Source organism: Homarus americanus, unplaced genomic scaffold (genome assembly GCF_018991925.1).
Source record: "Homarus americanus isolate GMGI-L3 unplaced genomic scaffold, GMGI_Hamer_2.0 scaffold17628, whole genome shotgun sequence".
Taxonomy (NCBI): domain Eukaryota; kingdom Metazoa; phylum Arthropoda; class Malacostraca; order Decapoda; family Nephropidae; genus Homarus; species Homarus americanus.
This window is the reverse complement of record NW_024729864.1, coordinates 1-11,282: the sequence shown is the minus strand read 5'-3', so window position 1 is coordinate 11,282 and position 11,282 is coordinate 1. Positions and strand designations below refer to the sequence as shown.

General features: G+C 42.4%; 1 long non-coding RNA gene across 2 annotated transcripts; it reads right to left on the bottom strand.

Annotated features, from left to right (window-relative positions):
* Positions 1-46: 46 nt before the first annotated feature.
* LOC121866848 lies at positions 47-4,724 on the bottom strand. 2 transcript variants are annotated; one of them, XR_006089034.1, is made up of 7 exons: positions 4,647-4,724; positions 3,893-3,993; positions 3,134-3,234; positions 2,378-2,478; positions 1,623-1,723; positions 870-970; positions 47-213 (listed from the first exon to the last, which is right to left on the bottom strand). It is a non-coding gene; the product is annotated as an uncharacterized LOC121866848 (long non-coding RNA). The 2 variants fall into 2 exon arrangements; XR_006089033.1 differs by lacking the exons at positions 47-213; positions 870-970 and having other exon boundaries at positions 1,377-1,723.
* Between the last annotated feature and the right edge of the window lie 6,558 nt (positions 4,725-11,282).

Below are 11,282 nucleotides of genomic sequence, written 5' to 3'. Positions count from 1 at the left end.
AATAATACAAGTAATGTAAGTGAGACAATCATCACTACGTGGACAAGAGTTGTACTGCCGTCTGTGTGATTTCGAAGAAAATTTTACCGTCATCGGTCGAGTTCTTTCTTACTCCAAAGAAGTAATACTCTTGAGATCCCTTCAGTGAGTTCAATATGTTCGACAGTTGACGGTCAAGTCCATCTTGTTCCCACGAATAAGCTGTAGGCAGAGCTGTTGAGAGAATATAATGTTGTTGTTATGGTATATTGTCTTAGGTTCTGTTGGGTATACTCAGTGTTGTACAGGAGACAATGGTGTTGGTCCTGCAAGGTAGATAACACATCCGCTCTTTGTTAACTCAACCATACCCAACAATGTCTGTGGACACTTATTATCAGCCGGGACAGGGAGCCATTTATTTTATACACAGTAATTTCTTTTACCTGTAGTGTATATGTGTGTGCACACAATACAGGTAAAAAAAAATAATTGTCCTAAGGGCAAATGTTATTCATGGCCATTTTGAGATCCAAACCCTCACAAATTTTAAGAGCTTGCTGTATTTCATTTACCTGATTTATTGTATTTTATCATTGTATTTGTCTTACATTAAGGTATTTTAGATGTATACAACACTTACTATTACTGATAACAATACCTGCATGTGGTGTCTTCAGTATATTGAAGCTCTTTATCTTTACAGCTATTTCGTACAGCTCCCCCACTTTACCAGCTTATGGTACTAAATCAACTAGGAATGGTTAATAAAAATAATAATAATACAAGTAATGTAAGTGAGACAATCATCACTACATGGACAAGAGTTGTACTGCCGTCTGTGTGATTTCGAAGAAAATTTTACCGTCATCGGTCGAGTTCTTTCTCACTCCAAAGAAGTAATACTCTTGAGATTCCTTCAGTGAGTTCAATATGTTCGACAGTTGACGGTCAAGTCCATCTTGTTCCCACGAATAAGCTGTAGGCAGAGCTGTTGAGAGAATATAATGTTGTTGTTATGGTATATTGTTCAGGTTCTGTTGGGTATACCTAGTGTTGTACAGGAGACAATGGTGTTGGTCCTGCAAGGTAGATAACACAGCAGCTCTTTTGTTAACTCTCAATTATACCCAACAATGTCTGTGGACACTTGTTATCAGCTGACAGGGAGCCATTTATTTTATATTATTGTAATTTTTTATTTGTAGTGTATATGTGTCTGCACAATACAGGTAAAAAAAATAATTGTCCTAAGGGCAAATGTTATTCATGGCCATTTGAGATCCAAACCTCACAAATTTTAAGAGCTTGCTGTATTTCATTTACCTGATTTATTGTATTTTATCATTGTATTTGTCTTACATTAAGGTGTTTTAGATGCATATTAAACACTTACTATTACTGATAACAATACCTGCATGTGGTGTCTTCAGTATATTGAAGCTCTTTATCTTTACAGCTATTTCATACAGCTCCCCCACTTTACCAGCTTATGGTACTAAATCAACTAGGAATGGTTAATAAAAATAATAATAATACAAGTAATGTAAGTGAGACAATCATCTCTACATGGACAAGAGTTGTACTGCCGTCTGTGTGATTTCGAAGAAAATTTTACCGTCATCGGTCGAGTTCTTTCTTACTCCAAAGAAGTAATACTCTTGAGATTCCTTCAGTGAGTTCAATATGTTCGACAGTTGACGGTCAAGTCCATCTTGTTCCCACGAATAAGCTGTAGGCAGAGCTGTTGAGAGAATATAATGTTGTTATGGTATATTGTCTTAGGTTCTGTTGGGTATACTCAGTGTTGTACAGGAGACAATGGTGTTGGTCCTGCAAGGTAGATAACACAGCAGCTCTTTGTTAACTCTCAACCATACCCAACAATGTCTGTGGACACTTGTTATCAGCCGGGACAGGGAGCCATTTATTTTATACACAGTAATTTCTTTTACCTGTAGTGTATATGTGTCTGCACACAATACAGGTAAAAAAAATAATTGTCCTAAGGGCAAATGTTATTCATGGCCATTTTGAGATCCAAATCCTCACAAATTTTAAGAGCTTGCTGTATTTCATTTACCTGATTTATTGTATTTTATCATTGTATTTGTCTTACATTAAGGTATTTTAGATGTATACAACACTTACTATTACTGATAACAATACCTGCATGTGGTGTCTTCAGTATATTGAAGCTCTTTATCTTTACAGCTATTTCATACAGCTCCCCCACTTTACCAGCTTATGGTACTAAATCAACTAGGAATGGTTAATAAAAATAATAATAATACAAGTAATGTAAGTGAGACAATCATCACTACATGGACAAGAGTTGTACTGCCGTCTGTGTGATTTCGAAGAAAATTTTACCGTCATCGGTCGAGTTCTTTCTTACTCCAAAGAAGTAATACTCTTGAGATTCCTTCAGTGAGTTCAATATGTTCGACAGTTGACGGTCAAGTCCATCTTGTTCCCACGAATAAGCTGTAGGCAGAGCTGTTGAGAGAATATAATGTTGTTATGGTATATTGTCTTAGGTTCTGTTGGGTATACTCAGTGTTGTACAGGAGACAATGGTGTTGGTCCTGCAAGGTAGATAACACAGCAGCTCTTTGTTAACTCTCAACCATACCCAACAATGATTGTGGACACTTGTTATCAGCCGGGACAGGGAGCCATTTATTTTATACACAGTAATTTCGTTTACCTGTAGTGTATATGTGTCTGCACACAATACAGGTAAAAAAAAATAATTGTCCTAAGGGCAAATGTTATTCATGGCCATTTTGAGATCCAAACCCTCACAAATTTTAAGAGCTTGCTGTATTTCATTTACCTGATTTATTGTATTTTATCATTGTATTTGTCTTACATTAAGGTATTTTAGATGTATACAACACTTACTATTACTGATAACAATACCTGCATGTGGTGTCTTCAGTATATTGAAGCTCTTTATCTTTACAGCTATTTCATACAGCTCCCCCACTTTACCAGCTTATGGTACTAAATCAACTAGGAATGGTTAATAAAAATAATAATAATACAAGTAATGTAAGTGAGACAATCATCACTACATGGACAAGAGTTGTACTGCCGTCTGTGTGATTTCGAAGAAAATTTTACCGTCATCGGTCGAGTTCTTTCTTACTCCAAAGAAGTAATACTCTTGAGATTCCTTCAGTGAGTTCAATATGTTCGACAGTTGACGGTCAAGTCCATCTTGTTCCCACGAATAAGCTGTAGGCAGAGCTGTTGAGAGAATATAATATTGTTGTTATGGTATATTGTCTTAGGTTCTGTTGGGTATACTCAGTGTTGTACAGGAGACAATGGTGTTGGTCCTGCAAGGTAGATAACACAGCAGCTCTTTGTTAACTCTCAACCATACCCAACAATGTCTGTGGACACTTGTTATCAGCCGGGACAGGGAGCCATTTATTTTATACACAGTAATTTCTTTTACCTGTAGTGTATATGTGTCTGCACACAATACAGGTAAAAAAAAATAGTTGTCCTAAGGGCAAATGTTATTCATGGCCATTTTGAGATCCAAACCCTCACAAATTTTAAGAGCTTGCTGTATTTCATTTACCTGATTTATTGTATTTTATCATTGTATTTGTCTTACATTAAGGTATTTTAGATGTATACAACACTTACTATTACTGATAACAATACCTGCATGTGGTGTCTTCAGTATATTGAAGCTCTTTATCTTTACAGCTATTTCATACAGCTCCCCCACTTTACCAGCTTATGGTACTAAATCAACTAGGAATGGTTAATAAAAATAATAATAATACAAGTAATGTAAGTGAGACAATCATCACTACATGGACAAGAGTTGTACTGCCGTCTGTGTGATTTCGAAGAAAATTTTACCGTCATCGGTCGAGTTCTTTCTTACTCCAAAGAAGTAATACTCTTGAGATTCCTTCAGTGAGTTCAATATGTTCGACAGTTGACGGTCAAGTCCATCTTGTTCCCACGAATAAGCTGTAGGCAGAGCTGTTGAGAGAATATAATGTTGTTATGGTATATTGTCTTAGGTTCTGTTGGGTATACTCAGTGTTGTACAGGAGACAATGGTGTTGGTCCTGCAAGGTAGATAACACAGCAGCTCTTTGTTAACTCTCAACCATACCCAACAATGTCTGTGGACACTTGTTATCAGCCGGGACAGGGAGCCATTTATTTTATACACAGTAATTTCTTTTACCTGTAGTGTATATGTGTCTGCACACAATACAGGTAAAAAAAAATAATTGTCCTAAGGGCAAATGTTATTCATGGCCATTTTGAGATCCAAACCCTCACAAATTTTAAGAGCTTGCTGTATTTCATTTACCTGATTTATTGTATTTTATCATTGTATTTGTCTTACATTAAGGTATTTTAGATGTATACAACACTTACTATTACTGATAACAATACCTGCATGTGGTGTCTTCAGTATATTGAAGCTCTTTATCTTTACAGCTATTTCATACAGCTCCCCCACTTTACCAGCTTATGGTACTAAATCAACTAGGAATGGTTAATAATAATAATAATAATACAAGTAATGTAAGTGAGACAATCATCACTACATGGACAAGAGTTGTACTGCCGTCTGTGATTTCGAAGAAAATTTTACCGTCATCGGTCGAGTTCTTTCTTACTCCAAAGAAGTAATACTCTTGAGATTCCTTCAGTGAGTTCAATATGTTCGACAGTTGACGGTCAAGTCCATCTTGTTCCTGTTAGATGTTCTGGGTAATAAGTTCTATATACAGGAGAGAACACAAACACCTGTATAGTTTTGTAGGTTCGGTTTACTGGATAAGAGTATGTACACAGAGGTGGATAGCACTGCTCCCTAGCTAAGGTCCTGGTCAACTACCATAGACGACGTATGGCAAGTGATACATTAGCAGCTTCCATACGTCGCCAGGCACATTAATTAAGCATGTGGGATATGGTAATAACATTGCCACACGCTGCTAGCTAGGCTGAATGAATAATACATAAATGGAGCACGTACATAATATACATACATAATACGTAATCCAGCATACATAATATACATACACCTCCCTCCCCCCTATACGCTCATAGCAAAGTCTTGAGCGGACCTTTTCTTCTGGATCCGTTCTGAGCGTCGAGGGACTTCATCACTGGGAAGGGTATGGGACTCAACACTGGTGGCGGGGCCAGCAGAAGGCAGTGTTACGGGGCGGAGAAAACGGCGGTTCCTCCACCACACACGACCACTGGGTAACCGCACCTGGTAGTCCCGTGACCTACCGAGACCCATGACTACGCCTACTTTGTCCCAACGTAGGGAGGTCGGGTCCTGAACACGGACTTGGGTGCCGACACTCAACCTGGGGAGAGAACGGGCGTGGTCGTTGTAGCGGGCGACGACGTCCTGAACACGTTCGGCGGCTCGGCGATCACAATCCTCTGTCTTGGCCTGCCACTCCTTGGAGAAGGATTGAGGGTGAGCAGGGACACAAGAACGAAGGGGGCGTCCATACAAAACCTGGGCAGGGGAGCGTCCGGTGTAGTTGGGTGTGTTGCGGAGTTCAAGAAGACCCCGGTCGAAGGCCTCGCAGTCAATATTCCCAAAAGGGGCCACCTTAAGGATGAGGTGCTTCAAAGATTTGACAGCAGCCTCAGCGTGGCCGTTGGACTGCGGGTAATGGGGCGATGACAACACATGCCGGACTCCCCATCGGTCAAGGAACGCAGCAAAGTCCCGGCTTGTGAACTGAGGCCCTCCGTCGGTTCGCAGGCGTACAGGAACGCCCACGTCACGGAAGTAGTGGCGGAACTTGCTGATGGTGGCGGCAGACGTCGTGTCATTACCGCCCTTGATGACAACCGGCCAACCAGAGAGACGGTCGACGATAACCAGGAAGGACTTTCCTGACACACAGAAAAAGTCGGCCGACACAGACTCAAAGGGGCGGGTGGGGTTGTCGTCACTCATGAAGGGTACCTGCTGCTGGCTGGGTTGTAATACGTGGCGGGGCTTACACACCTGGACAGCATTGGAGATGTCGGGGTCGATGCCAGGCCGGAACACAGTCTGTCGTGCACGTCGTTTGGTGGCCTCAGCTCCACGGTGACTGTCGTGAAGGCGAGCCAAGGCGTGGGGACGTGATGCAGCAGGGACAACTACCGAAGGAGAGGTGTCACTGGCCAGAGGTAGGGGTAGGGCGGCAGCAGGGTAGTTGCTGCTCCCTTCATGCACCCTGTTGGCGTAATTTACCTCGAGAATCGGTGTTGGGAAGTCCTGGGAGATGATGGCCAACTCTTGACAATGTCTGTAGGACAGCAAGGGAGTCGGGACACCATTATGCACGTCAATCCAGGCCTGACACGACCTGTTGCCAAAGGTGACATGTGCATAGAGTGAACCCAGGGCTGGGGCCATCTGTGAACCATCTGCCGTGACGCAGATGTCCTCGGGAGGCGGTCCTAGATCGCTTGGAGAGAGCCCCAAGCATCGCAAATGCTGGGGACCGATGACTGTAGCATCAGCGCCGGTGTCGGGCAACATCTGAAGACGGGATGACACACCGCCGTAGGTCACGATGACGCTGATGTACTGGGGGACTTTGGTCCTGGGATGCGAGGAGTACACCCTCCTAAAATGGGTCGGGCTTTGTCCGGGTCGTCGTGCCTCTGATTTGGCGACTGTGGGCGGCCCTCACTGGTAGAAGGGCGCCGAAGCTTCCGCCGACGCTGTCCCTTGGGTTCGTGGGTAGGGCAACACTTGTCATAGTGGCCCAGACGACCGCACACATTGCACTGTACGTACTTAGCTGGGCACCGCACTGTGAGCGACCAGTGGCCCATACGGTCACAACTGTTGCAGGTAGACTGAGCAGCTGGACATACCTGTGTTCCGTGCTGCTTACCACAGTTGTTGCAAAATGAACCGGGCGTGGACGTGGTGGGCGAAGGCGTAGGAGCAGACTTCTTGTCCTTCTTGTACCGGGAAACAGCGCGTACAGCTGTAGGGGGAGCTCGGATGGCAGAGGTGGCACACCTGGCAGCCTCATAGGAGCGACATATCGTCAACACATCCTGAAGAGAAGAGGAAGAGTCGAGGGAGGTGAGGCGTTGGACAAGTTCCTCGTCCTTAACACCCATCAGGATCACCTGCTTCAACTGGGTCTCCTCGCACTGCTGGTGGTGGCCTAAACATATATCTACCTCTTCCGAGGCTCTCTTAAGACGTACATAAAAAGCGTCAAAAGACTCACCCTCCATCTGTCTGCAGCTAAACAATTCCCTCCTGCGCAGAGCTTCATTCTGCTGTCCTTTGATGTGCCGTTGTAGAACGTCCAGTACCTCCTCTACAGACAGCGAAGAGGTTGGGGGTACCTGCAACGTATGTTCTAAGACACGCTGAACTTCCAAGGACAGGCACATACGCAGCTGGATGAGTTGTTTAGGCTGTGACAAACTCTGGAGATCCACCATTGTAGCATAATCAGCCCACCGCCGCCGCCATTCGCGAAAAGTCTGGAAATTTACATCAGGCTCCAAGATGGGCGGCGTTTGAGCTGCTGCTTTAGGTGGGGCTGGGGGGCGTGAAGGAAGCATGGATGAGGTATCTGAACCATTCAGTACCGAGGCAGTGTTAGAGCCAGGGGCTTGGTTAACAGTGAGGCGAGATATCAAGGCTTCAAACCGTGCACTGTCTTCCATTCTCCGTTGGTGGTCTCGTTCTGCCTCTGCTTGCCTTCTGTGCTCATCCGCCAAACGTCTGTGAGCTTCATCCTCGCGTCTCTCATCTCTCATAAACTTCATTAAGGCAATTATCTCTGGAGATAACGCTGAATGTTGAGGTGAAGGGCTGCGCGATGTTGTGGGAGCTGGGCCGGCCTGGTCATCCATCTCTGGGGGACTATCATCCGCTTGACTCATCCAGGCGCTGGGTCCACGGCTACGTAAGGCATGAGACATAACTACTTTATCTGTGTACTGTGTCTTAAATCAGTGTTGACCGGTCAGCCCGTCGTATCAACAAGATTTCAGACAAAAAATTTAATTAAATACACAGATAAGTAGGTTATATATATAAAATATATATAATGAAGCCGCGCGGTCAGCAAGTGTTAGTACATGTATGTGTGTGTGTCCCAGGCAGGCAGAGCGTCTCGCCCCAGCTGTGAGGGGGGGTGGAGGCGGCGCTGTGAGGGAGGGGGGTGGAGATAGGAGTAGCTCAGTCGCTCTCTGTAAACGGTCAGAGGAGGGTGCGCTGAGCTCTACACCCCACAAATGCCCAGAACATGCCGTATACCTTGGAAATCCGTTCGAACAAGGTCACACATGAATGGCACGAAACACACAATGCACTAAACACTTCACAGAAAATCACTGTCACTGACACTGCTCAAAGTTGCGAAATTCTTCGAGGGATGACGCGGGGTTGACCCAAGGCGGGGATCCATCAGCCGGCTTTCCACAAACTTGCACTAATCACTCGTAATAATCCAGTAAAACTACGCACTGCGCCATGTTAGATGTTCTGGGTAATAAGTTCTATATACAGGAGAGAACACAAACACCTGTATAGTTTTGTAGGTTCGGTTTACTGGATAAGAGTATGTACACAGAGGTGGATAGCACTGCTCCCTAGCTAAGGTCCTGGTCAACTACCATAGACGACGTATGGCAAGTGATACATTAGCAGCTTCCATACGTCGCCAGGCACATTAATTAAGCATGTGGGATATGGTAATAACATTGCCACACGCTGCTAGCTAGGCTGAATGAATAATACATAAATGGAGCACGTACATAATATACATACATAATACGTAATCCAGCATACATAATATACATACAGTTCCCACGAATAAGCTGTAGGCAGAGCTGTTGAGAGAATATAATGTTGTTGTTATGGTATATTGTCTTAGGTTCTGTTGGGTATACTCAGTGTTGTACAGGAGACAATGGTGTTGGTCCTGCAAGGTAGATAACACAGCAGCTCTTTGTTAACTCTCAACCATACCCAACAATGTCTGTGGACACTTGTTATCAGCCGGGACAGGGAGCCATTTATTTTATACACAGTAATTTCGTTTACCTGTTGTGTATATGTGTCTGCACACAATACTGTACAGGTAAAAAAAAATAATTGTCCTAAGGGCAAATGTTATTCATGGCCATTTTGAGATCCAAACCCTCACAAATTTTAAGAGCTTGCTGTATTTCATTTACCTGATTTATTGTATTTTATCATTGTATTTGTCTTACATTAAGGTATTTTAGATGTATACAACACTTACTATTACTGATAACAATACCTGCATGTGGTGTCTTCAGTATATTGAAGCTCTTTATCTTTACAGCTATTTAATACAGCTCCCCCACTTTACCAGCTTATGGTACTAAATCAACTAGGAATGAAGTTAATACAAAAAATAATAATAATAACAAGTAATGTAAGTGAGACAATCATCACTACATGGACAAGAGTTGGTAATTGCCGTCTGTGTGATTTCAAGAAAATTCTTACCGGCCATCGGGTCGAAGTTCTTCTTACTCCAAAGAATACTCTTTGAGATCTCTTCAGTGAGTCTGTACATGTTCGACAGTCAAGTCTATCTTGTTCTACCTAATAAGCTGTAGGCAGAGCTGCTGGAGAGAATATAATGTTGTTATAAGGTCAGTTCAGGTTCTGTTGGGTATACTCAGTGTTGTACAGGAGACAATGGTGTTGGTCCTGCAAGGTAGATAACACAGCAGCTCTTTGTTAACTCTCAACCATACCCAACAATGTCTGTGGACACTTGTTATCAGCCGGGACAGGGAGCCATTTATTTTATACACAGTAATTTCTTTTACCTGTAGTGTATATGTGTCTGCACACAATACAGGTAATAGAAAATAATTGTCCTAAGGGCAAATGTTATTCATGGCCATTTTGAGATCCAAACCCTCACAAATTTTAAGAGCTTGCTGTATTTCATTTACCTGATTTATTGTATTTTATCATTGTATTTGTCTTACATTAAGGTATTTTAGATGTATACAACACTTACTATTACTGATAACAATACCTGCATGTGGTGTCTTCAGTATATTGAAGCTCTTTATCTTTACAGCTATTTCATACAGCTCCCCCACTTTACCAGCTTATGGTACTAAATCAACTAGGAATGGTTAATAAAAATAATAATAATACAAGAAATGTAAGTGAGACAATCATCACTACATGGACAAGAGTTGTACTGCCGTCTGTGTGATTTCGAAGAAAATTTTACCGTCATCGGTCGAGTTCTTTCTTACTCCAAAGAAGTAATACTCTTGAGATTCCTTCAGTGAGTTCAATATGTTCGACAGTTGACGGTCAAGTCCATCTTGTTCCCATGAATAAGCTGTAGGCAGAGCTGTTGAGAGAATATAATGTTGTTGTTATGGTATATTGTCTTAGGTTCTGTTGGGTATACTCAGTGTTGTACAGGAGACAATGGTGTTGGTCCTGCAAGGTAGATAACACAGCAGCTCTTTGTTAACTCTCAACCATACCCAACAATGTCTGTGGACACTTGTTATCAGCCGGGACAGGGAGCCATTTATTTTATACACAGTAATTTCTTTTACCTGTAGTGTATATGTGTCTGCACACAATACAGGTAATAGAAAATAATTGTCCTAAGGCAAATGTGTTATTCATGGCCATTTTGAGATCCAAACCCTCACAAATTTTAAGAGCTTGCTGTATTTCATTTACCTGATTTATTGTATTTTACCATTGTATTTGTCTTACATTAAGGTATTTTAGATGTATACAACACTTACTATTACTGATAACAATACCTGCATGTGGTGTCTTCAGTATATTGAAGCTCTTTATCTTTACAGCTATTTCATACAGCTCCCCCACTTTACCAGCTTATGGTACTAAATCAACTAGGAATGGTTAATAAAAATAATAATACAAGTAATGTAAGTGAGACAATCATCACTACATGGACAAGAGTTGTACTGCCGTCTGTGTGATTTCGAAGAAAATTTTACCGTCATCGGTCGAGTTCTTTCTTACTCCAAAGAAGTAATACTCTTGAGATTCCTTCAGTGAGTTCAATATGTTCGACAGTTGACGGTCAAGTCCATCTTGTTCCCACGAATAAGCTGTAGGCAGAGCTGTTGAGAGAATATAATGTTGTTGTTATGGTATATTGTCTTAGGTTCTGTTGGGTATACTCAGTGTTGTACAGGAGACAATGGTGTTGGTCCTGCATGGTAGATAACACAGCAGCTCTTTGTTAACTCTCAACCATACCCAACAA